The sequence below is a fragment of the Bubalus bubalis genome, chromosome 15 (genome assembly GCF_019923935.1).
Source record: "Bubalus bubalis isolate 160015118507 breed Murrah chromosome 15, NDDB_SH_1, whole genome shotgun sequence".
NCBI classification, from domain to species: domain Eukaryota; kingdom Metazoa; phylum Chordata; class Mammalia; order Artiodactyla; family Bovidae; genus Bubalus; species Bubalus bubalis.
The window spans coordinates 41,946,547-41,970,271 of NC_059171.1; the positions used below are offsets into that span (position 1 = coordinate 41,946,547).

The following is a 23,725-nucleotide window of genomic DNA, read 5'->3' on the forward strand; positions in this document are numbered from 1 at the left end:
CCTGATGAGTGTCATATTTTGATGTTCAGAGAATGAGCAGTAATAAAAATAGATTAATGAAATTAAGAGTGATTCATATGCATTCCCTGGTGCAACTTGCTTTTCTAAAGGAAGCACAATTTGTAAAGCAAAAATAGAGACAAAGACATAGAAAACAAATGTATGGACACCAAGAAGGGAAAAGGAGGGTGGGAAGATTTGGAAAATTGGAGATTATATATATATATATATATATATATATATATATATATACACTATTATATAACAAATAGATAACTAATGACAACCTACTGCATAGCACAGGGAACTCTACTCAACGCTCTGGGGTGACCTAAATGGGAATATATGTATATATGTACAGTAGTATGAAAGTGAAAGTTGCTCAGTGTGTCTGACTTGTTGCAAACCCATAGACTATACAGTCCATGGAATTCTCCAGGCCAGGCCAGAATTCTCCAGGAGTGGGTAGCCTTTCCCTTCTCCAGGAGATCCTCCCAACCCAGGGATCAAACCCAGCCTCCTGCATTGCAGGGGGATTCTTTACCAGCTCAGCCACAAGGGAAGCCCAAGAATACTGGAGTGGGTAGTCTATCCCTTCTCCAGCAGATCTTCCCAACCCAGGAATTGAATGGGGGTCTCCTGCATTGCAGGCAGATTCTTTACCAACTGAGCTATGAGGGAAGCATGTAGAGTAGAAACTAACACAACATCATACAGTAACTATACTCCAATAAAAAATGTTTTTTAAAAAAGTAGGATGCTGTTCTAGGATTAAAGGAAGCCCTCGTTGTTTCAGCTAAATGTTGGTATGCACATGCTCAGTTGCTTCAGTCATGTCCAGTTCTTTGCAACCATATGGACTGTACAGGCTCCTTTGTCCATGGGATTCTCCAGGCAAGAATACTGGAACGGATTGCCATGCTCTCCTCCAGGAAATCTTACCAACCCAGAGATTGAACCCGCATCTCATGGGTCTCCTGCGTTGCAGGCAGATTCTTTACCCACTGAGCCACCTTTAAACATTTAAATATGCCATTTTAAAACAAGTGCTTTATTTGAATTTGATTGACTATCCTCAAAGCATATGGTCTTAAAATATTTATTAGTCATTTTTCATTGAATGCAACCACAGCAAGCCATAACAGCTATAAAAAGTACACTAAAAATAATATGAGTAACAATCCATAATATTCTTTTCAAGATAAATCTTTTCCTGATCACTGACAATAGTTTTCTTATTCTTAGTTATCATCTTTATTTATTAGAAAGATATCAAGTTTTAGCTCAAACATGTTCTCACTATAGGATTCCAAAAAAGTTAATAGCCTGTTGTAAGAACTGTGGGAACAAGACAGAATAAATTGAAGCCACCATTCCAATTAATCTCTGCTCAATTCTAACTTTTAGTTTTTTCCAGACTCGAGGATCAGAGATTTCAGAGAGAAAAAAAAATAAAAATCTAAACCCCCAAATTACCAAACTACCCTACTAAATATACCCCCTGTATTTGAGTATTCCAAACAATGAGTTCCATGGTCTAAGCTCCCAACACAGCATAATAGTAAGTGGATGATAGCCTAGATCCATTGATCCTGGTGCTTAAAAGAAGAAAAGAATGCATATTAAGGGACTGGCATTGTTATTGACTTCTATTTATTTTTACAAGGGTTGTTAGTCCTAGGCCAGTTGTCCCTTAATTGCTCAGCAAGGTCTTGGGTGACTTTCTGCTCAACCAGTGTGTTCCCATGGAATGCAATCTAATTGCAAATATTGGCTATCCATGAATCATGTAAACCTGATTCCATGGAAAGACACATGTAAGTTTCCCTACTAGGAATACGTTCATTCCAATGATCTGTTACTTTGGATTATTGCTGCCCTTCCTCAGCCATTCAGTGTATATCTTTTGTGTATCTATTTGCTGCTGTCTTTAGCATGGGAAAAACAAAATGAGAAGACACTGTTCCCACCTTCAACAAGCACACAAGTTGGCAAACCGTTATTCGATGCATCAGGAATTACTGTGTTTCAATCCTTCCACTTGCCTTGTAGGGCAGTTGTCACCATGCCCATTTACAGATGGGAACAACAAAAGCCTCAGAAAGGTGAAATATTAAGTCCAAGTTCACAGAGTTAATACGTTACAACGTTACAGTCACTTGTGACATTACAATGTTATAAAACTTACATGCACATCAAAGGTAGTTCTATTAATATCTAATCTCCAAACCTAGGGTCCTTCTGTTATAACTTTCTACTTTCCTTTATCAGTTTAAATAGACAAAAATTAACTGAATTTATTTTGTTACTAAGTCTTCCTCACACCACCCTTATTCATTATTCCTAATAGACCATTTGCTATCTTGTGTACTGAAACTTTAACACACTTGTTTTCTTTAACAAAAATAATACTTTCAAAAAATATTTTAAGCACTGAAATACCATACAAGGTCTTGTGCCATAAATATGTTTTTACTTCCCCCACATGCAGAGAGAGGAGGTCCACAGGGACCACCCCAGGATAAGCCCCATTCTTCAGGCCAGTCGTGGGGGTGAAACAGCTGGGATTAGAAAGAGAGTGTGGTCATGAAGAAGCACGGCCTGAAGAAGAGCCAAAAAGGACTCTTAGTCATTCTAGAATTTGAGGAGTGATTTTTAACACGCCAGGAAGAAGTGAGTCAATAAGGAAGAATGTAAATCAAAAGGGTACAAGTTAAAGGAAAAACACAGTCACTTTTATGTAAATTGAAAGATCTTCTTCTGCCAAAAGGAAATTCTGGGAAAGATCTCGCCTGCACATCAGCAAAATGCAGGCAAGTTCCCATCTGTTTTCATCCCTCTGTCAGGAACAATTTTCCCAGACCAGTGGGGCATGTAGACGAATGGAAACAGGATGGATTAAGCCTATCTTTGCTATGAAATTGAAAAGGCGAAAGAGGTAGCTTTCTTTTTCTTTCTTTCTTCTTTTTTTTGAACAATTATCAAGACTAACTATCATATGAGCTAGACTAAACTACAGTGTTAAGATCAAGCCTTTTCTAGCCTTTTTCTAGATTTAAAGAGTAGCCAAGCAGTCAATTCTTTTTAATTCCATCAGTCTTATAGGACTTAAGATTATAGGAAACAAAATGTATATTCTGCAATGGAAATTCATCCCATTTTATTTAAAAAAAATGTTTTTCTTTAATTACAAAAAGTAGTGGTTTTTTAATATAAAATATTATTCATGTTAGCTTATAAAAACAGTTTTAGGACTAATTGTCAAACTGACATTTTACATTTTATAATTTATATATTTATTATATATATAATATCTATTTTAAAGCATATAATGTGAGATCCTTCACCTCTGTATAATTTTGTGAAACAGTATATGATTTTTAAAAAGTAAATTATCCATGTATTTTTTTGAAACCTGACAAGTCTTCCTAATATCCTCCTAAATATTGTCTGTGTTTTCTCAATCCCCATTTTTTGGTCAGAAAATTGCTATGAAGTCTCTATTTCGATAATGGCCCCTGAATGGTTTGTTTATTGTTTTTTTTTTTTTTTTTTTTTGCTACTGTAACAAATGCTCACAAAGTTAGTGGCCTAAGCAACATCCTTGAGTCTTTTATCTCACAGTTCTAGAGACCATAAGTCTAGGACAGGTCTCACCAGGGCAAAATCAAAGTGGTGGAACTAATCCCTGGAGATACCAAGGAATGACACTGTGCAGTCGTAGAACTGAGACTGATGCTGAAATTCTGCCTCAATACCCTCCCATAAAGAATTGAGCCTCAGAGACAGAGTTTGGAGTGAAGTAGAAAAGAATAGCTTGCCTGGCATGCTGCAGTCCATGGGGTTGCAAAGAGTCAGACACGACTGAGTGAAAACAACAATAAGGCAAAGGGAGTCACGGCAGTAATGCCCTTAAAACTGTGTGTTCCGACCTAGGAAGTGTTAGGAGCTTTATAGTAAGATTCAAAAAGGGTGTGATCAGCTCATGGACATTCTTCTGATTGGTTGGTGGCAAGGGAAGTGGGAGTAAGCATCATCACTTCTGGTTCCAACCTGTCTTGGGTGTGTGCCTGTGGACAGCAAGTAGTTAACTTCTCCCACCTGGTGGAGGTTTCAGTATCTGTAAAATAGCTCAAAGATAGTTTCGTGTGTATCCCTTGATGGGAAACCAGGACCCTACTCCAAGGCTGTGCCATTGTTTCTTGATTGCTCCTCATTTGTTTCTATATCCCTTCCCCTCCCTGATTAGCAACTTTTGAACATGAACTTAGGAACTCAGGGAAAGTCATGGAGGCTGAATGAAGCCTATTTCCTGTAATCAAGAAATGGGGGACATAGAAAGCCTTTTGTGTCCAGGAGCCACAGGGTCCTGCTCAGTATCAAGATCTCTTTTTGCTGTTAGTGGTGGTGAGGGTGAGGCAGGGGGTGGGAGTTGGAGGGACCCTTAGCTCCTAGACCTCCAGTTCTTGCCCAAGGTCTCTTACCTCCCTGAAATGGTCAGGGTTGTTCTCACACTTACATCTCTCTCTCATGTCAGCCAGAAGTGGTTCTCAACTTCTAAGGACACATGTGATTAGATTGATTCCACTGAGATGATCTAAAATAATTTTTGAATTTTAAAATCCTTATGCTTAATCACTTCTGCAAAGTCCCTTTGCCTTGTAGGATAATATATCCACAGTTTTGGGGGATAAAAATGAGAACATACTGGGGCCCACTATTCTATCTCCCATAGCTCCTCCACTAGAAAACTAGATTCCTTCAGATGATCTAGCTTTCCCAGTAACTCTCTCAAATTAAAGTGCATCATTACCCCAGATTTATTATATTTCAGAACCAGAAGATACAGTCAAGATCCACCTCCATCCTTTTTTCACTGCCATTTCTTAGCTTTGCTTGTTTACCCTCATTTAATTTTCCTTCCCAATTTTTTGCCTATATGACTCTACTCCTATTTTTTATCATGATTTTACTTAATTTCAGGAAGCTCCCCTTCATGTTCATATTTCTTGAAACCTGCACGAGATTCCCTCTAGACCTGCCCTTCATCATTCCAGTGGACCAAACACCCGATACTCAGATATCCTGGACCAAATCCAACACATTTTACCCTCATTTAGTTTTAACAGAGCTACATCTTAGCATTTTTATTACTTAGAATTCTTTAGTCCTTAAATTTCAAACTTTCAAATCTTCTTCTGATCCCTATTTTTGAGCTCCCTACCATCAAGCCTGCACTACTGCTAAATTTACTCTTTAATTTCTTCCAGACTTCAAGGTCTAACTTCTATCTACTCTAATCATGCACTTATGCCAGACTCATTAATTTTTATCAGACCAACTTCATTCATTCACTTATTGAACAAGTATTTATATAAAACCTGTTCAATGCAAATTTTACAAAGAAACATTCCAGTTGTTGCTGGTCTCACAAAGTTTGCAATCTACTTTCACTTTCCTTGCTACAAAGTCAGATCCCCAAGAAAAGTTAAAACTATTCCTTAACAAGTATTCAAAATTTTATTGACTACGTACCTTGTTCTAATTCCACTGTAGAGTTAGTTCCCCAAATATAGGTTCTGTTCTTGTCTACATCAGTTAATTAGGCAAAACATAAATATTCAATAGCTGAATAAATAAACATGGAAAACTTAAAACCCACTTTCTCTTTTTTAATTTTCTGACTTTCTAAATGAAACTGTCAAGAAGGAGAGACATGACCAAGATCAGTTCTGTTCAGTTCAGTCGCTCAGTCGTGTCCTAGTCTTTGCAATCCCATGAATCGAAGCACACCAGGCCTCCCTGTCCATCACCAACTCCCGGAGTTCACTCAGACTCACGTCCATTGAGTCAGTGATGCCATCCAGCCATCTCATCCTCTGTCGTCCCCTTCTTCTCCTTCCCTCAATCCCTCCCACCATCAGAGTCTTTTCCAATGAGTCAACTCTTCGCTTGAGGTGGCCAAAGTACTGGAGTTTCAGCCTCAGCATCATTCCTTCCAAAGAAATCACAGAGCTGATCTCCTTCAGAATGGACTGGTTGGATCTCCTTGCAGTCCAAGGGACTCTCAAGAGTCTTCTCCAACACCACAGTTCAAAAGCATCAATTCTTCATCACTCAGCTTTCTTCACAGTCCAACTCTCACATCCATACATGACCACTGGAAAAACCATAGCCTTGACTAGATGGACCTTTGTTGGCAAAGTAATGTCTCTGCTTTTGAATATGCTATCTAGGTTGGTCATAACTTTCCTTCCAAGGAGTAAGCATCTTTTAATTTCATGGCTGCAGTCACCATCTGCACTGATTTTGGAGCCCAGAAAAATAAAGTCTGACACTATTTCCACTGTTTCCCCATCTATTTCCCATGAAGTGATGGGACCGGATGCCATGATCTTCGTTTTCTGAATGTTGAGCTTTAAGCCAACTTTTTCACTCTCCACTTTCACTTTCATCAAGAGGCTTTTGAGTTCCTCTTCACTTTCTGCCATAAGGGTGGTGTCATCTGCATATCTGAAGTTATTGATTCTCCCAGCAATCTTGATTCCAGCTTGTGCTTCTTCCAGCCCAGCATTTCTCGTGATGTATTCTGCATATAAGTTAAATAAGCAGGGTGACAATATACAGCCTTGACGTATTCCTTTTCCTATTTGGAACCAGTTTGTTGTTCCATGTCCAGTTCTAACTGTTGCTTCCTGACCTGCATACAAATTTCTCAAGAAGCAGGTCCGGTGGCCTGGTATTCCCATCTCTTTCAGGATTTTCCACAGTTTATTGTGATCCACACAGTCAAAGGCTTTGGCATAGTCAATAAAGCAGAAATAGATGTTTTTCTGGAACTCTCTTGCTTTTCTGATAATCCAGCAGATGCTGGAAAATTGGTCTCTGGTTCCTCTGCCTTTTCTAAAACCAGCTTGAACATCTGGAAGTTCACGGTTCATGTATTGCTGAAGCTTGGCTTGGAGAATTTTGAGCAGTACTTTATTAGTGTGTGAGATGAGTGCAATTGTGTGGTAGTTTGAGCATTCTTTGGCATTGCCTTTCTTTGGGATTGGAATGAAAACTGACCTTTTCCAGTCCTGCTGAGTTTTCCAAATTTGCTGGCATATTGAGTGCAGCACTTTCACAGCATCATCTTTCAGGATTTGGAATAGCTCAACTGGAATGCCATCATCTCCACTAGCTTTGTTCGTAGTGATGCTTTCTAAGGCCCACTTGACTTCACATTCCAGGATGTCTGGCTCTAGGTCAGTGATCACACCATTGTGATTATCTGGGTCATGAAGATCTTTTTTGTACAGTTCTTCTGTGTATTCTTGCCACCTCTTCTTAATATCTTCTGCTTCTGTTAGGTCCATACCATTTCTGTCCTGTATCGAGACCATCTTTGCATGAAATGTTCCCTTGGTATCTCTAATTTTCTTGAAGAGATCTCTAGTCTTTCCCATTCTGTTGTTTTCCTCTATTTCTTTGCATTGATCGCTAAGGAAGGCTTTCTTATCTCATCTTGCTATTCTTTGGAACTCTGCATTCAGATGCTTATATCTTTCCTTTTCTACTTTGCCTTTTGCTTCTCTTCTTTTCACAGCTATTTGTAAGGCCTCCTCAGACAGCCATTTTGCTTTTTTGCATTTCTTTTCCATGGGGATTGTCTTGATCCCTGTCTCCTGTACAATGTCAGGAACCTCAGTGCATAGTTCATCAGGCACTCTATCTATCAGATCTAGTCCCTTAAACCTATTTCTCACTTCCACTGTATAATCATAAGGGACTTGATTTAGGTCACACCTGAATGGTCTAGTGGTTTTCCCTACTTTCTTCAGTTAAGTCTGAATTTGGCAATAAGGAGTTGATGATCTGAGCCACAATAAGCTCCTGGTCTTGTTTTTGCTGATTGTATAGTGCTTCTCCATCTTTGGCTGCAAAGAATATAATCAATCTGATTTTGGTGTTGACCATCTGGTGATGTCCATGTGTAGAGTCTTCTCTTGTGCTGTTGGAAGAGGGTGTTTGCTATGACCAGTGCATTTTCTTGGCAAAATTCTATTAGTCTTTTCCCTGCTTCATTCCATATTCCAAGGCCAAATTTGCCTGTTACTCCAGGTGTTTCTTGACTTCCTACTTTTGCATTCCAGTCCCCTATAATGAAAAGGACCTCTTTTTGGGGTGTTAGTTCTAAAAGGTCTTGTAGGTCTTCATAGAATCATTCAACTTCAGCTTCTTCAGCATTACTGGTTGAGGCATAGACTTGGATTACTGTGATATTGAATGGTTTGCCTTGGAAATGAACAGAGATCATTCTGTCGTTTTTGAGATTGCATCCAAGTACTGCATTTCGGACTCTTTTGTTGACCATGATGGCTACTCCATTTCTTCTGAGGGATTCCTGCCCGCAGTAGTAGATATAATGGTCATCTGAGTTAAATTCACCCATTTCAGTCCATTTTAGTTCGCTGATTCCTAGAATGTATACGTTCACTCTTGCCATCTCTTGTTTGACCACTTCCAATTTGCCTTGATTCATGGACCTAACATTCCAGGTTCCTATGCAATATTGCTCTTTACAGCATTGGACCTTGCTTCTATCACCAGTCACATCCAGAACTGAGTATTGTTTTTGCTTTGGCTCCATCCCTTCATTCTTTCTGGAGTTATTCCACCACTGATCTCCAGAAGCATATTGGGCACCTACTGACCTGGGGAGTTCCTCTTTCAGTATCCTATCATTTTGCCTTTTCATACTGTTCATGGGGTTCTCAAGGCAAGAATACTGAAGTGGTTTGCCATGCCCTTCTCCAGTGGACCACATTCTGTCAGACCTCTCCACCATGACCCGCCCGTCTTGGGTTGCCCCACAGGCATGGCTTAGTTTCATTGAGTTAGACAAGGCTGTGGTCCTAGTGTGATTAGATTGACTAGTTTTCTGTGAGTATGGTTTCAGTGTGTCTGCCCTCTGATGCCCTCTTGCAATACCTACTGTCTTACTTGGGCTTCTCTTACCTTGGATGTAGGGTATCTCTTCAAGGCTGCTCCAGCAAAGCGCAGCCGCTGCTCCTTACCTTGGACGAGGGGTATCTCCTCACTGCTGCCCCTCCTGGCCTTGAACGTGGAATTGCTCCTCTAGGCTCTCCTGGGCCTGCGCAGCCACCGCTCCTGGGAGGTGTGGTTGCTCCTCCCGGCCGCCGCCCCTGGCCTCGGGTGTGGGGTAGCTCCTCTCAGCCGTTCCTGCGCCATCGCAGCCTGGCACTCTCGGCCGCTGCCCCTGACCTCAGACGTCAGGTAACTCCTCTTGGCCGCCTCCCCTCGGGCATGGGGTCCTCCCGGCTTCTGCCTCTGGCCTCGGACGTGGGGTAGCTCCTCTCTGCTGTGCTAAGTGTGCCGGTCACAGACACCCAACATTACCAAACCTGATTAATTTGATGACCAGTGTATAGAGCTACCTTTACTAGTCTAAAGCTGCTCACTAATTCATTGAATTGGTTAACTTACTACTCTTCTCCCAACAGTGATTATTTCAGGGGCAAAAAAAAAAAAAAAAATGTTAGTCACTCAGTCATATCGGAATCTTTGTGACCTCATGGACTGTAGCTGCCAGGCTCCTCTGTCCAAGGAATTCTCCAGGCAAGAATACTGGAGTGGGTAGCCATTCTCTTCTCCAGGGGCCTATTCCTGACCCAGGTCTCCTGCACTGCAGGTAGATTCTTTGCTGTCTAAGTTATTTCAGAAGTTTAGTGTTTTTCTTTAAAGTACCCACATAACAATTCACTAACAACATAGTCTATATATCACAAAAAAAAATGAAGACAGCCAGATGCAAACTCTCTCAGTTGCTATCACTTATTCCCTTCCAATCTTATTTATAATGGCAGCCCTTTCTAATCTTACTTTTCAGACTAACTCTGGGACACTCTTTAATCCACTTATAGACACTGCTACTCCCTAAGTGTCCTGATGCTTGTTATATCAATTACCTACCCTCCCCTGTACCTTTTATGGCTTCTACACCATTGGTTATAAGTCTGATTGTCTCATATCCTAATAAAAACTTTCCCATTCCTCTGTTTTATGCCCATCACTATAAATTTTTCAAGAAATGTTCATTTTCATCTCTTTTCCTCATATCTCATTTCCTTCTTAATCCTGTAGGATCTTATGACTGCCCATAAAATATCATTGCAACAATTATTTAAAAGGTCATTTAGACTCTATTGGTCACTTTTGGGTTCTTATCCAGCTTGACCTCTCTATAAAAAGCTACTATTAATAATTCTGCTGTATTCGAAACTCTCCCTTGACTTTCATGAGTGTCTACTTTTCTGACTGCTCATCTGAGCAACCTTCTACATTTAAGATTGCTCCATCTAACTCTCATTCTCTGGGTCCATTATTTCTTTATGTCCCACATCCAGCCCTCCATAGAGATTTCTGAGTCTGCACCTGGCCCAGAAGAGACTTACTTGATACCAATGATGTCAGTGATGTTAATGACTCTCAAGTCTATGGTTTCAAGCCTGATTTCTTAACAGATGCCTGATATTTTTAAAATTTTATTTATTTATGTGTATTTTTTTATGGTAGGTCCTTCTTGGTTATCCCTTTTAAATATAGCAGTGCATACATGTCAATCTCAAACTCCCAATCTATCAGTCCCCCTCCCTAGTAACCATAAGTTCATTGTCAAAGTGTGTGAATCTGTTTCTGTTTAATAAATAAGTTCATTTATGGCATTCATTTAGATTCCATGTATAAGTGATATTATATGATATTTGTCTTTGTCTGACTTACTTCATTTACTGTGACAATCTCCATGTCCATCCATGTTGCTGCAAATGGCATTATTTCCTTCTTTGTAGTGGCTGGGTAATATTCCATGTATATATGCACTGCATCTTCTTTATCCATTCACCAGTTGAAGGACATTTAGGTTGTGTCCATGTCTCGGCTATTGTAAACAGTGTGACAAAGAATACTGGAATGCATGTATCCTTTTGAACCATATTTTTCTCTGGATATATGCCCAGGAATAGGATTGCTGGATTATATGGTAACTCTATTTTTAGTCATTTTTGTTTTAATAGTGGTTGTACCAATTTATATTGCTACCAACAGTGTGTATATTTTAGATGCCTAATGTTTTAACAGTCCATTACATATTATTCTCCTATCCTGGGAAATATGCCTCCATATAAGCCTGAAAAGCCAAGTTCAAGTGTAAACTGTGAGATTTCTGGGGGTTCCCCCCTCAGGATATAACAAAAGGTGAGAACTATTCCAGCCCTGCCTCCTGTCCTTTTCTCCTTCAGTTTCTGACTCTATCCAGCACTGTCTGGGACCTCATGAGTAGGCATATGGACCCCCCAACCTCAGGTGGAGGCTGCATCCATACCCTTGCAAACAGCTATCCTTTGAACATCTCTTGAGTCTAAGGGAGGCACATCAGAGTATGGTCCCAAAGAGGAAGTCTGCACCAATTCTAGAAGTGGATTGGGGGCCATTTGGACATGGTATTTAAGGTCTCAGGAACCCAGAACTGATGTAACAATAGGTATCAGACTCCAGGGCACATCCATCTTAGACCTGTGGATTCCTTGTCCCAAGGAAACATATCCAGACCAGGACCAGGGTCAAGTTCTCTAAATTGTGGACACTTAAACAAGGGTCCAAGGGCAAGACTGCAATTACTACCTGCTAGTCCTCTCCATAATGATATTATACTGGGTTATCCAACTTTCATTGTTTCTAACCTGAAACTTTGTCAAGGTTATTCTTGCTAATCATGGTCCTCCTCCCATGGACCTGTATATATCCCATCTACCTAGTCACACAGGATAGAGAAATCAAATCATCTTGAATATCATCACCTTCTTCCTCTTCTCTTTTCGATTGTCACCCAGAGGTGGTGGTGGTTTAGTCACTAAGTCGTGTCCAACTCTTGTGACACCTTGGACTGCAGCCTGTTAGGCTCCTCTGTCCATGGGATTCTCTAGGCAAGAATGGACTATTGGTTCATTCTCTGAAATGTGTCTAGCACTTTTCTCCTTTCCAACTTCACTTTCATAGTCTCACTTGAGACTTCTGTTCTCTTTTTTGAGTAGCCTCTTAACTATTATTTTTTCTTTCTAATCTCTTGACTCTCTAGCCCATCCTTTAAATTCAGCTTACCTTTCAACAAGTTAAATAATGATACATTCCTCCTCTAAATCTTCAGTGGTGTTTCATTGTCTACTAAATAAGATTCTTCCTTATTCATGCTCGGACTTCCCTGGTGGCTCAGACGGTAAAGCGTCTGTCTACAATTTGGGAGACCTGAGTTCGATCCCTGGTTCCCTGGAGTTCCCTGGAGAAGGAAATGGCAACCCACTTCAGTACTCTTGCCTAGAAAATCCCATGAATGGAGGAGCCTGGTGTCCATGGGGTCGCAAAGAGTCTGACACGACTGAGCGACTTCACTTTCTTTATTCATGCTCAGTCATTTCCAACTGTTTGTGACCCCATGGACTGTAAACCACCATGCTCCTCTGTCCATGGAATTTTCCAGGCTAGAGTACTGGAATGGGTTGCCATTTCCTCCTCCAGGGTATCTTCCTGATCCAGGGATTGAACCTGTGTCTCTTGTGTCTCCGGTTTTGGTAGGTGGCTTCTTTACCCACTGTGCCTTTTTTGCTTTTATATATATAATGCCTCACAGATTCCTACTTTAGCCACACTGGCTAAATTTCTGTGCTAACAATATTTTAAAACTTTTATATTTTATTACTTTAAAAAACTTTTCTTCCCTTAACCTAGAAGAGCTTTCCCCTTTTTCTTAGCCTATTAAGTTCAACTCAGAAGCTATTGCCTCAAGAAATCCATTGTATCTTGCTTTGAGAATTAAAGTTCTACTTCTAATCTGCTTTGATAATTCCTCTGCTCTTCCATCCATATCTTTCATGATTTCATCCATTCACCCATCCATTCATACATCCAACAACGTTCACTGAGAACGTATCATGAACCTGATACTCTGCTCTATTCTATGAGAGTTTCTGCTCTCATGGAGCTTAGATTAATAGAGAAGAGGGCTGTTAATATTAATCATACAATGGCCCTAAGATATAAGGATAAACTGACATGAACAAGAAAAAGAATTCTGCAAGAAAAGAAAGTGTTTTGTGAGAATGTGTAACAGGTTTTCCTGGGTGGCTGGGATGAGATTTTTCCGAGGAATTGATAGGCAAACTGAGATTTCAAGGACTAGAAGTCATCAACCAGATGAAAAGGGGAAACGGTTAAAATGGACCAAGAATGCTAAAGCTTCATGGTGGGAGTGACTGTGGCTTATTTTTAAAAAATGAACAAAAGTCAGAAACACCTGGAAGATATAAAGTAGGGGCTGAATAAAGTGAGAGTATCTGTTGTGACCCAGAGTGTTCAGGTTTTGTCTTTATTCTAAAAGAAATGGAAAACCTCTGAGTTTTTAAGCTGGGGCAATGACACAGTTTTGTGAAGAACTTTCTGGTTGTATCAGGGAAATTATCTAAGGATTATAAAAGTGGGTACATGAGTAATGAGTAACAAGACTTTTGCAGTAGTTCAGGTGTGAACTGGTGGCTTGGGTGATGTTCGTGGTGGTAAACAGAAGTGTACAGATTTGAGAAATACTTAGATCATAAAATCTAGACTTAGTGATGGTTTGATATGGATTCAGGGTGAGAGAGAGGGAGATGTCAGTGTTTCAGGGTTGGGTATAATGAGCGCTGATGACATCCACCAAGATAAAGGACACTGGAAGAAGATCAGTTCTTGGAGAGAATATCCTTTCACTTTGGGGAAATTGTGTTTAAGTTTCACTTAAGATCAAAGGAGAAATCTGTGTTTGATGTATATTTGAGACTCATTGGCCTTGAGATTTCATAAAAAATATAGAGCATTACAGAGGATAAGAGGCAAGTTCCATCCTTGAGGAACATCAATGTAGAAAAGTTTTCAAAGTGTAAGTTTGTGTATGCAGAAGAGGGAGCTGGCATGGAAAAGGATGTACAGAGGAGTCTGGGAAACTTTTTTCTGCCTTCATTTATACATATTTTGGCTCTGTATGTCACACACCCCCCCCCTCCGAAAGTTCCTTGAAGATAGAGAGCATACTTTTTTACATATATAGTCCCCCAGCATCTTGGAACACAGTGTTTATGAGATGATGCTCAAATTGAATGTTGGTGACTCTTTGACAACCATTATTTTCTTCCCATGGAAAAACACTCTTTTAAATCTGGACCTATGTGTACTCATTTAATGTTTTTAAACTTAATTTAAAACTTTTTGGGCTATAATTCAGGATAATTATGTCCAAAAGAAAAGATAAAGGTTTCATCCTATTCATAAGAGAATGAAGATAAGGTCCCAGTAATATCTTTCTCTTTGTTTTGTTTATGAGCAAAAAGCAGTCTTATGTACTGATTTTTTAATGTGACTGTCACTAAAATTTGAAACAATCACAAACTATAAACATAAAGGAAATCTAACAAGATTAATTTTCCAAAAGTCGTAAACTTCATTATAGGTCACTTCCATTCCTTTAAGTCTGAAAGATGATCATTTTTAACATTTTCAATAGCAAAATGGTTTCAAGGTTAAATAATTTAGCTTGCACACCTTCCATTCTGGCATTTTTTTTGCAGATAAATAGTACATGTCAAACTCAATTTAAAATATTCTCTTATCATCTTAATATCCTTTCACAATTTTTGAACACTGATCTTAATGTAAAATTTCTTCTCTATTTATAATTCTTCGTTTTCCAACTCCTTCCTCCTATAGCAAAATTATACACAAATGAAGATACCTATTTGAAATCTCTAAAGCAAAATGACACACTTTGATACTTTGATATGATGATACATGATACTTAATACTTTGCAAAAATTTTTGTGATGTAAAAGATTGAGAGTAAAATTACATATGTTTTTGAGTTGGGCTGAAACTTTTTTTCTCCTTGGTAAGTCTTAAATAGGATTATGCAAGAATGTAAATTTTGTGTATTCACCTTTAAGATTAGCAATTCTTTGTCCCCAAAGCAGATCAGTGACAAATGAAATTGGTGTTTGTTACCACATTGCAAGCAGAAACTGATAACCACCTATACCTGGTGAGCAAGTACCTATTTGCAAAAACAATAGGATTTTAAAAATTCAGTCTCCAAGAATCTGTTCTAACTGTTCCTTATTCTCTTTATATAGTTTTCTTATATTTTCAGGTCCTTAAATGTGGGGCTAGGGAACTCATGATGCATACATTTCAACATTTTGGTTAAGGACTCTCACTGTGTGAGTGTGAGAATATAATTTAATTGTAAGAAGTTTTAAAAAGGGAGGAAAATCAATAAACTACACTCTCTGTGACTCATCTACTGAAGAAAAAAGACAGACTTTAATAGATTTTAATAAATATTGTCCTTAAATCTCTAGTTCACAAATGAGACAATAATTTGAGACGTCCACTTATATTTTCTTAGATTTCATTTTGTTGTTGTTGTTCAGTCACTAAATCATGTCTAACTCTGCGACCCCATGGGCTGCAGCACACCAAGCTTCCATGTCCTTCACTATCTCTTGGAGTTTGCACAAATTCATGTTCACTGAATCTGTGACTCTACGACCATCTCATCCTCTGCCACCCACTTCTCCTTTTGCCTTAAATCTTTCCCAGTATTAGAGTCTTTTCCAATGAGTTGGCTCTTCACAGCTGGTGGCCAAGGTATTAGAGCTTCAGCATCAGCATCAGTCTTTCCAATGAATATTTCACTTTACCAGACTTGAATGGCTCACTGGTTTTTTTTACGTGAAATAGTAAATATCTTGACAACAGTGTTATTGTTCCAAGCTCTTCTTGTCTAAAAAGGACTTATCCTGCTATTCCAAAGAATTTCTACTTCTATTTATTCAGGCCCTCAGGAGATGAATCTCTTTACAGAGATTAAAGGACAACTCAGTTCAGTTCAGTTCAGTCGCTCAGTCATGTCCGACTCTTTGCGACCCCATGAATTGCAGCACGCCAGGCCTCTCTGTCCATCACCAACTCCCAGAGTTCACTCAAACTCACGTCCATCGAGTCGGTGATGCCATCCAGCCATCTCATCCTCTGTCGTTCCCTTCTCCTCCTGCCCCCAATCCCTCCCAGCATCAGAGTCTTTTCCATTGAGTCAACTCTTTGCATGAGGTGGCCAAAGTACTGGAGTTTCAGCTTTAGCATCAGTCCTTCCAAAGAAATCCCAGGGCTGATCTCCTTTAGAAAGGACTGGTTGGATCTCCTTGCAGTCCAAGGGACTCTTAAGAGTCTTCTCCAATACCACAGTTCAAAAGCACCAATTCTTCAGTGCTCAGCTTTCTTCACAGTCCAACTCTCACATCCATACATGACCACTAGAAAAACCATAGCCTTGACTAGATGGACTTTTGTTGGCAAAGTAATATCTCTGCTTTTGAATATGCTATCTAGGTTGGTCATAACTTTCCTTCCAAGGAGTAAGCATCTTTTAATTTCATGGCTGCAGTCACCATCTGCAGTGATTTTGGAGCCCAAAAAAATAAAGTCTGACACTGTTTCCACTGTTTCCCCATCTATTTCCCATGAAGTGATGGGACCAGATGCCATGATCTTCGTTTTCTGAACGTTGGACAACTACAGCAAAGCAAAAGATAAGAAAATTATTGAACAAAATACAATGTAAGATAGTTATAAAAACTAATAAAACAGTACTTTCCACAATACATGACACAAAGCATATAATAAGTATTCTGTAAAAATGACTGTTACTAAATAGTGAATTGAAACAAAAAGTTAAATTTTATAATAAGCAATTTACAAGTTGTACCTGAAGCTAAATGACAGAAGAAGGCTAACAATTAAGGCATAGCCAAAAATATTACTAACAAGTTATCAAACAAGCCAAGAAAATTGATATCAATAATCAACAACATGAAATTTAAGACAAATAATAATATCCAGGATAAAGTGAAAGTGAAAGTTTCTCAGTTATGTCCAACTCTTTGCAACCCCATGGACTATATAGTCCATGAATTCTCCAGGCTAGAATACTGAAGTGGGTAGCCTTCGTCTTCTCCAGGGGATCTTCCCAACCCAGGGATCAAACCCAGGTCTCCTGTATTTGCAGGCAGATTCTTTACCAGCTGAGCCATAATGGAAGCCCAAGAATACTGGAGTGGGTAGCCTATCCCTTCTCCAGCGGATCTTCCTGACCTAGGAATTGAACCAGGGTCTCCTGCATTGGTAAAGCAGGCAGATGCTTTACCAACTGAACTATGAGGGAAACCTCATCTAGAATAAAGGAGGACCATTATCTGATTTTCCTATTAAAAAAGTAAGTATGGCTTACTCTGTTAATAGGAAATTCAGAGATAAGCATCCCAAGGCTGGTTTGGGATCTCACATGATAGTAAAGACCCAGCTCCTTCTGCTATCCCTCTGCTTTATAATTCTTTGAACACTGATTTCATTCTTAAAGTGACAAAGAGGCTACTGGATCTCCAGCCATCACACCCACCTTCCATCTGGAGACATTAGGGAAGGCAAAATCAATTACCTTAAAATGCCTACCTGAAAGTCCTATCCACTACCTTCTATTTATATTTCATTGGCCAGGGTTTAGGGACATGGTCAAACCTAACTTCAAAGGAGACTGAAGGATATAATTTTTGAACAACGCATATTGCTGCTCAAATTAACATCAGGGTCCTGGTTTTTAGTTAAAAAGATGAACTTGAATATTGAGTAGGTAACTAACAGCCTTTGCTGCAAATCCTAGATTACCTAGTAACATATTTGGAGGGAAATATAACTTTACAGATATGAGTAGAAATGAAACAAAAAACAGAAAAATAACATTAATAAGTCCAAAAGCTTGTTTTTTTTTTCTTTTTTCAAAGGCAAAGAGAAATATACTTGACAAAGCTTGTCAATGAGACAGCAACACACACAGAGAGTGAACAAAATTGAGAAGAAACAGATACAGCATTATGAAGACCAAAGTTATAGGTAAGATTATTTTTACATATATGAGAATGTCATATATAAAATTGAATAAGTCTAATTTTTAAAATATTGATGAAATTTATGATATTCATGGATAATATAAATTTCCTAAACTGAGTCAAGGAGAATAAAATCTAATTGATCTATAAACATGAAATGTAAAATCTTGTAAAATAATTTCTTCAAAAAGTACATGATCCACTCTTTTATAGTCAAATATTCAAAACTTCCAAGAAAAACATCCATTCTTTTTATCTGTTCAATGGAAGAAAGAAAAGTGGAAAGTTCTCAACTGGTATGTAACAGTACAATTACCCTAGTAATTACCTTAATAATAAAATATAACAAAAGAAAGTAACAAAAACCAATACCATCTTCTCTATCTCAAGATGGATACCCTAAATTAAATAGCAAATTAAGCCAGCAGTATGTGAAAAAAAGAGCCCAACTATAATTTAATATTATGAATCAGTAAATTCTCCCAGTAGGTAGAAGGAGCAAATCAAAGACCATTTTGATAGATGATCTAAAAGCAATTGATAAATTTAATATCCTTTTAATAAAACTCTTAGCAAAATAGGGGATAGAATAGTTTCTTAACTTGATCTATACATGTATGGCATCTTAAATAACTGTCATCATGCTTAATGTTAGAGTAAAAAGTAATTTCATTTAGAGTTAAGAATGAGACAAAGGTACTCAATTCACTGTTAGTATTTAAAGTCTTCCTGGAAATGCTAAGTAATGCAATCAGAAAGTGAAAGGAGATCGTATAATACTGGAAAAGAGAAAAACAATTTTTAAAATCTTCAAATGATGTGGTTATAGACATGGAAAAAGTACTCAAGAGAATCAACTGAAAAACCTTGGAAACTAACAAGCAATTTCATTAAATTGGTCATGAAATGAACTCAAAATCATTTTCTTATATACCTGTGATGACAAGTACAATCTAAGTCCTTTGATGAAAAAAAAAAGTCTTTCTACACTGCTGAAATTCAGTTCCTAAAAAATAAATGGAAAAGAAAATACATATAAAAATAAAGATAACCAGAAATAAACTTATGTTTATGGAGAAAACAATACATGGCTTCTATCTATCTATCATCAGCTGTCTATCTACACCTTCTATGGAGTATGATCCTAGATTTCAGTTCATCACAGAACACACTTTATAGCAAAATTCCAAAACAGTCCTTTCACAATTGATATAACGAAAGTATAACCTACATAAAAAAAATTCACCTGTTTCAGTCATCATTTTGATGATTTTTGGTAAATAAGCACAGTAGTGCAACCACTACCACAATCAAATTTTTTTAATTAAATTAATCAATTTATTTAGGAGGCATCCCAATTTTAAGGTAAACATTATGAATGTGTGTGCATGCCCAGTCATGTCTGACTCTTTGTGACCCCATGGACTATAGCCCGCCAGGCTCTTCTGTCCATGGGATTCTCCAGGCAAGAATACTGGAGTGGGTTGTCATTTCTTCCTCCAGGGGATCTTCCAAACCCAGAGATCAAACTTGCATCTCCTGTATTGGCAGGCAGATTCTTTACCACTGTGCCACTGGGAAGCCCAACCATTATGAATACATATTGCTAAAAATTTCTGTCTTGAACTGGAGCTCTGCAAAGGTGAGAAATAGGGGACAAGGAGGAAAAGATTGAGCAAGGGAAGATACTTGTGAGCCAATCTGTCTTCTCTTTTAAAAGAGATTCTAAATTTTAAGCACTTTAGGGTTGGGTTTCAGAACTATTCTATTTTTATTCATAGACAGAAAACAGGACTGAACCAGGGATTAGGAAAGCTTATAGGTTATTAGGAAAGTCCTTTTTAGGAAAATCATAGCTATTAGTCTGCTGCTGAGAAAGTTGGCTCTGTTCAAAGAATCTCTTAATTATCTCTCCTATTGCTGAAGCTGCAGTTAACATATAGAAAGGGGTGTTCTTCCCTTTAATGAATTCCCAAATGCTGTGGCATTTATTAAGGAAATATTTAAGTAGAGCCATTGTTCAGAGGATATTTTATTCTTTCCTTACTACCACTGCCCCTGCTTCAGCTTATTAGTTTCCTAGTGGGAGGTTAAAAGAAATCTACAAGAATATATTGTATTCTCTGTCTGGCCTTATTCCTTACTTAACTTTGTGCTCAACTGGTACAAAAATAAAAATAGGTTCAGACCCCAGTGGGTGCTGATTAAGAAACTCTAAAGTAGAATACAAGCTTTTAGCTCTACTAAGATTCTGTTTTCTCAGCTCTTTCATTTCTATCATTGATAAAAGAAAAATTAAAGTTTATAAGTGCTCATTTTTTTCAAAGTGCGTATAGAGTATTCAGTATGAGTGAGTCTTGGTATTCGGTTCTAGGATACAAAATGAATAATACAAACTTGGATGCTGGTCATATAAGTTTATAATCTGGCTAGTTGTGCTGTGCTGAGTCTCTTCTGTCTTGTCTAACTCTTTGCTACTGTATAGACGGTAGCCTGCCAGGCTCCTCTGTCCCTGGGATTCTCCAGGCAAGAATACTGGAGTAAGTTGCCATGCCCTCTGCCAGGGAATCTTCCCAACCCAGTGATCAAACCCATGTCTCTTGCATTGGCAGGTCGGTTCTTTACCACTAGTGCCACCTGGGAAGCCCCAGCTATGTGCTCATACAATGTAAGAAGCACCAAATTAGGAAAAATACACCTGATGAGTACTTATCCAGGCTTGGGAGACCAACAAGTTTCCAGGAGGAAGTGTGTGAATCTACTGTTGGGGAAGACTGGGTGAGTATAATTGAAGAACATTTTGGTGTAGGAAATAGGCAAAATGTTTAAAATTCTCCTCTCGTTTTTGAGAAGATTAACTCCCAACTGAGATCTGGGAATTTAAAACTGATTCCCCACAAGATGCTCAGTCCATCAGTCAAGAAGCATTTATGGTGCCAATGAATTTCCAAACATGACAAGCACAGGATAAAATCATGAATGAGACCAAATTTCTGCTGTTGGGAGCATATATTCAACTGGCAGCGGCACAGGTGCAATGATGCATTTGTGTAACATAATCCAGTATCCCATTCAACTTCAGAAGCTCATGTATCTTATTATTTGGCCACTTGAAGCTCAGTGTCATGTGAGATGATAGGTATAGACCCTGTATTTATCTCAAAACATTCCACCACCTTATTTCAGATTATATTTCCCTTGTCTATGATTCCCCACCCATTCCACATATCTTTATTACTGCTTTTGGCATAATTAACTTTTATGTCAGATTTATTTAATTTCTTGAGAAAAATTAACAACCACATATAGTCATGTAATGACCACAACATCAAGACATAGAAATTCCCCCATTGCCCCACAAAGTTCCCTTTTACCTCTTCTTCACCTAATCTCTTCCATACTCCCATCCCCTGCAACTGATCTGATTATTCCTCTTCTAGTTTCATCTTTTTCATACACTGTCAAGCCTTTAGTGTCTGGTAGCTTTCATTTAGTACAATGCTTTTAAAGATATATTTTATTTATTCTTCTTGCCTCATTGCACTGGTTGGGACTTCCAATACAAATTTGAATGGATGTGGTGATAGCACAATCCTTGACTTCTTCTCAATTTTAGGGGGAAAGTATTCAGCATGTCAAATTAAGTAAAATAATAACTATGGTTATTTCAAGCTGAATCTTCCTTTTATTGTTTCCTCAGGAATCATTTCTATGGAGAATGTCTCACAACGGCTCGTTTGACATTGGGCGGTATCTCTTCTCCATCTTGATACATCAACACACTCTTCAGCTTCTGCACTCTGTGTACCACAGCCTTCTCCCAGCTGGGATGCTCACATCTCTCAGGAAGCTCTCTGGGACTTATGAAACCATCTTTGGGCCTCTTCTCTTCCTTTAATCCCCTTCTTTAATCCAGGGGAAATGCATGCATCTCTGATCTGTCGTCAACTTGTTCACGGTGTTGTCATCATTCTTTCTGGCACCAAGACCATCTTATAGATGCTGGTCAACCACATGACCCAACTTCCAGGATTCACTGAGGAGATTCTCTAGAGGATTTGAAACATCACTCTTATGGCTTAAATGAAGGGAAAGCAATACCCACTCTTTTCCCAGAGGGAGGGAGGGCAAGAAAAGCACCACAAAAAGCAACAGTGTTCTCAGAAGACATTCTCTCTCCCAGTATCTTCAAACTCAGGCATTTTATTCCTTTGAGTGAGTGGGCTGAAGCCAATAAAACTGAGTTTGGGTGGGACCTTTGCAAATCTTGCATAGAGGAGTCAAATGACATTTTTGAAAGGTCAGGATGTTTTCCTCTATTGCTTTATTTGTTTGGAGACTTTAGTTGACTCAGAGGCAAAACAGGTCTCACTATATAATGTATTACAACTAAATGTATTACAATTTCAATTTATGTTTTTCTGACCACATTACACTATTTCAGTTTATTTTCCATACATGTTGGGCCAAAAGAACTATATTTGTGAATAAGGACAGCATATAAGGAACAGCTCTAGGCATATACTCCTTTTAATCACTGCCATAAATCCCCATGATTTAGGAATTACTGAGAAATTGCTAAATAAAAAACTGCAAGTGAGATTATGTAAAACTAACAGAATTGCAAAGAGCAAATATTTAACAGCAAGGCAGAGAAGGATCCATAGATCTAAGACTTTTTTAAAAAGTAAAATCTTGCTTTGAAGTGAAATCTTTTTTTCACTCATTCAATGTGTTTAATAAATTCCATATAGGTACCAGAAAGAGTATTAGGGAATGTAAGTGTTAATGGAGCTTCCATTCCCAAAAGAGAAAGAGGAAATAAACAAATAAGTGAGCATGGTCATTTTGGGTAGTGATACACTAATAAAACTATGTGATAACCTAGAGGGGTGGGTTGGAGTAGGAGGCAGAGGAGGTTCAAGAAGAAGGGGATATATGTATATTTAAGGGCTTCCCAGGTGGCACAGGAGAAGGCAATGGCACCACACTCCAGTACTCTTGCCTGGCAAATCCCATGGATGGAGGAGCCTGGTAGGCTGCAGTCCATGGGGTCGCAAAGAGTCAGACATGACTGAGCATGCATGCATGTATACTTGTGGTTGATTCATATTGTTCTATGGCAGTAGTCAATACAATATTGTAAAACAATTATCCTCCAATTAAAATTTTAAAAAATAAATTCTATATGTAACAATTAATAAAAATAGCATCATTTAAAAAATAGGGAAATATGATATTAGAGTGAGTGGGCATGAGGGTAGGGTATTTGGCTAGACTTGAAGGCCTCTCAATAAACTGCGGAAAATTCTGAAAGAGATGGAAATACCAGACCACCTGACCTGCCTCTTGAGAAACCTATATGCAGATCAGGAAGCAACAGTTAGAACTGGACATGGAACAACAGATTGGTTCCAAATAGGAAAAGGAGTATGTCAAGGCTTTATATTGTCACCCTGCTTATTTAACTTATATGCAGAGTACATCATGAGAAGCGCTGGGCTGGAAGAAGCACAAGCTGGAATCAAGATTGCCAGGAGAAATATCAATAACCTCAGATATGCATATGATGCCACCCTTATGGCAGAAAGTGAAGAGGAACTAAAAAGCCTCTTGATGAAAGTGAAAGAGGAGAGTGAAAAAGTTGGCTTAAAGCTCAACATTCAGAAAACGAAGATCATGGCATCTGGTCCCATCAC

At 38.6% G+C, this 23,725-nt stretch overlaps 1 long non-coding RNA gene across 1 annotated transcript; it reads left to right on the plus strand.

Moving 5' to 3' along the window:
• The first annotated feature begins 2,790 nt into the window (after positions 1-2,790).
• On the plus strand, positions 2,791-23,011 carry LOC112579089. Its single transcript, XR_003103494.3, has 4 exons — positions 2,791-2,938; positions 17,922-18,030; positions 20,639-20,804; positions 21,727-23,011. It is a non-coding gene; the product is annotated as an uncharacterized LOC112579089 (long non-coding RNA).
• The last annotated feature ends 714 nt before the right edge of the window (positions 23,012-23,725 follow it).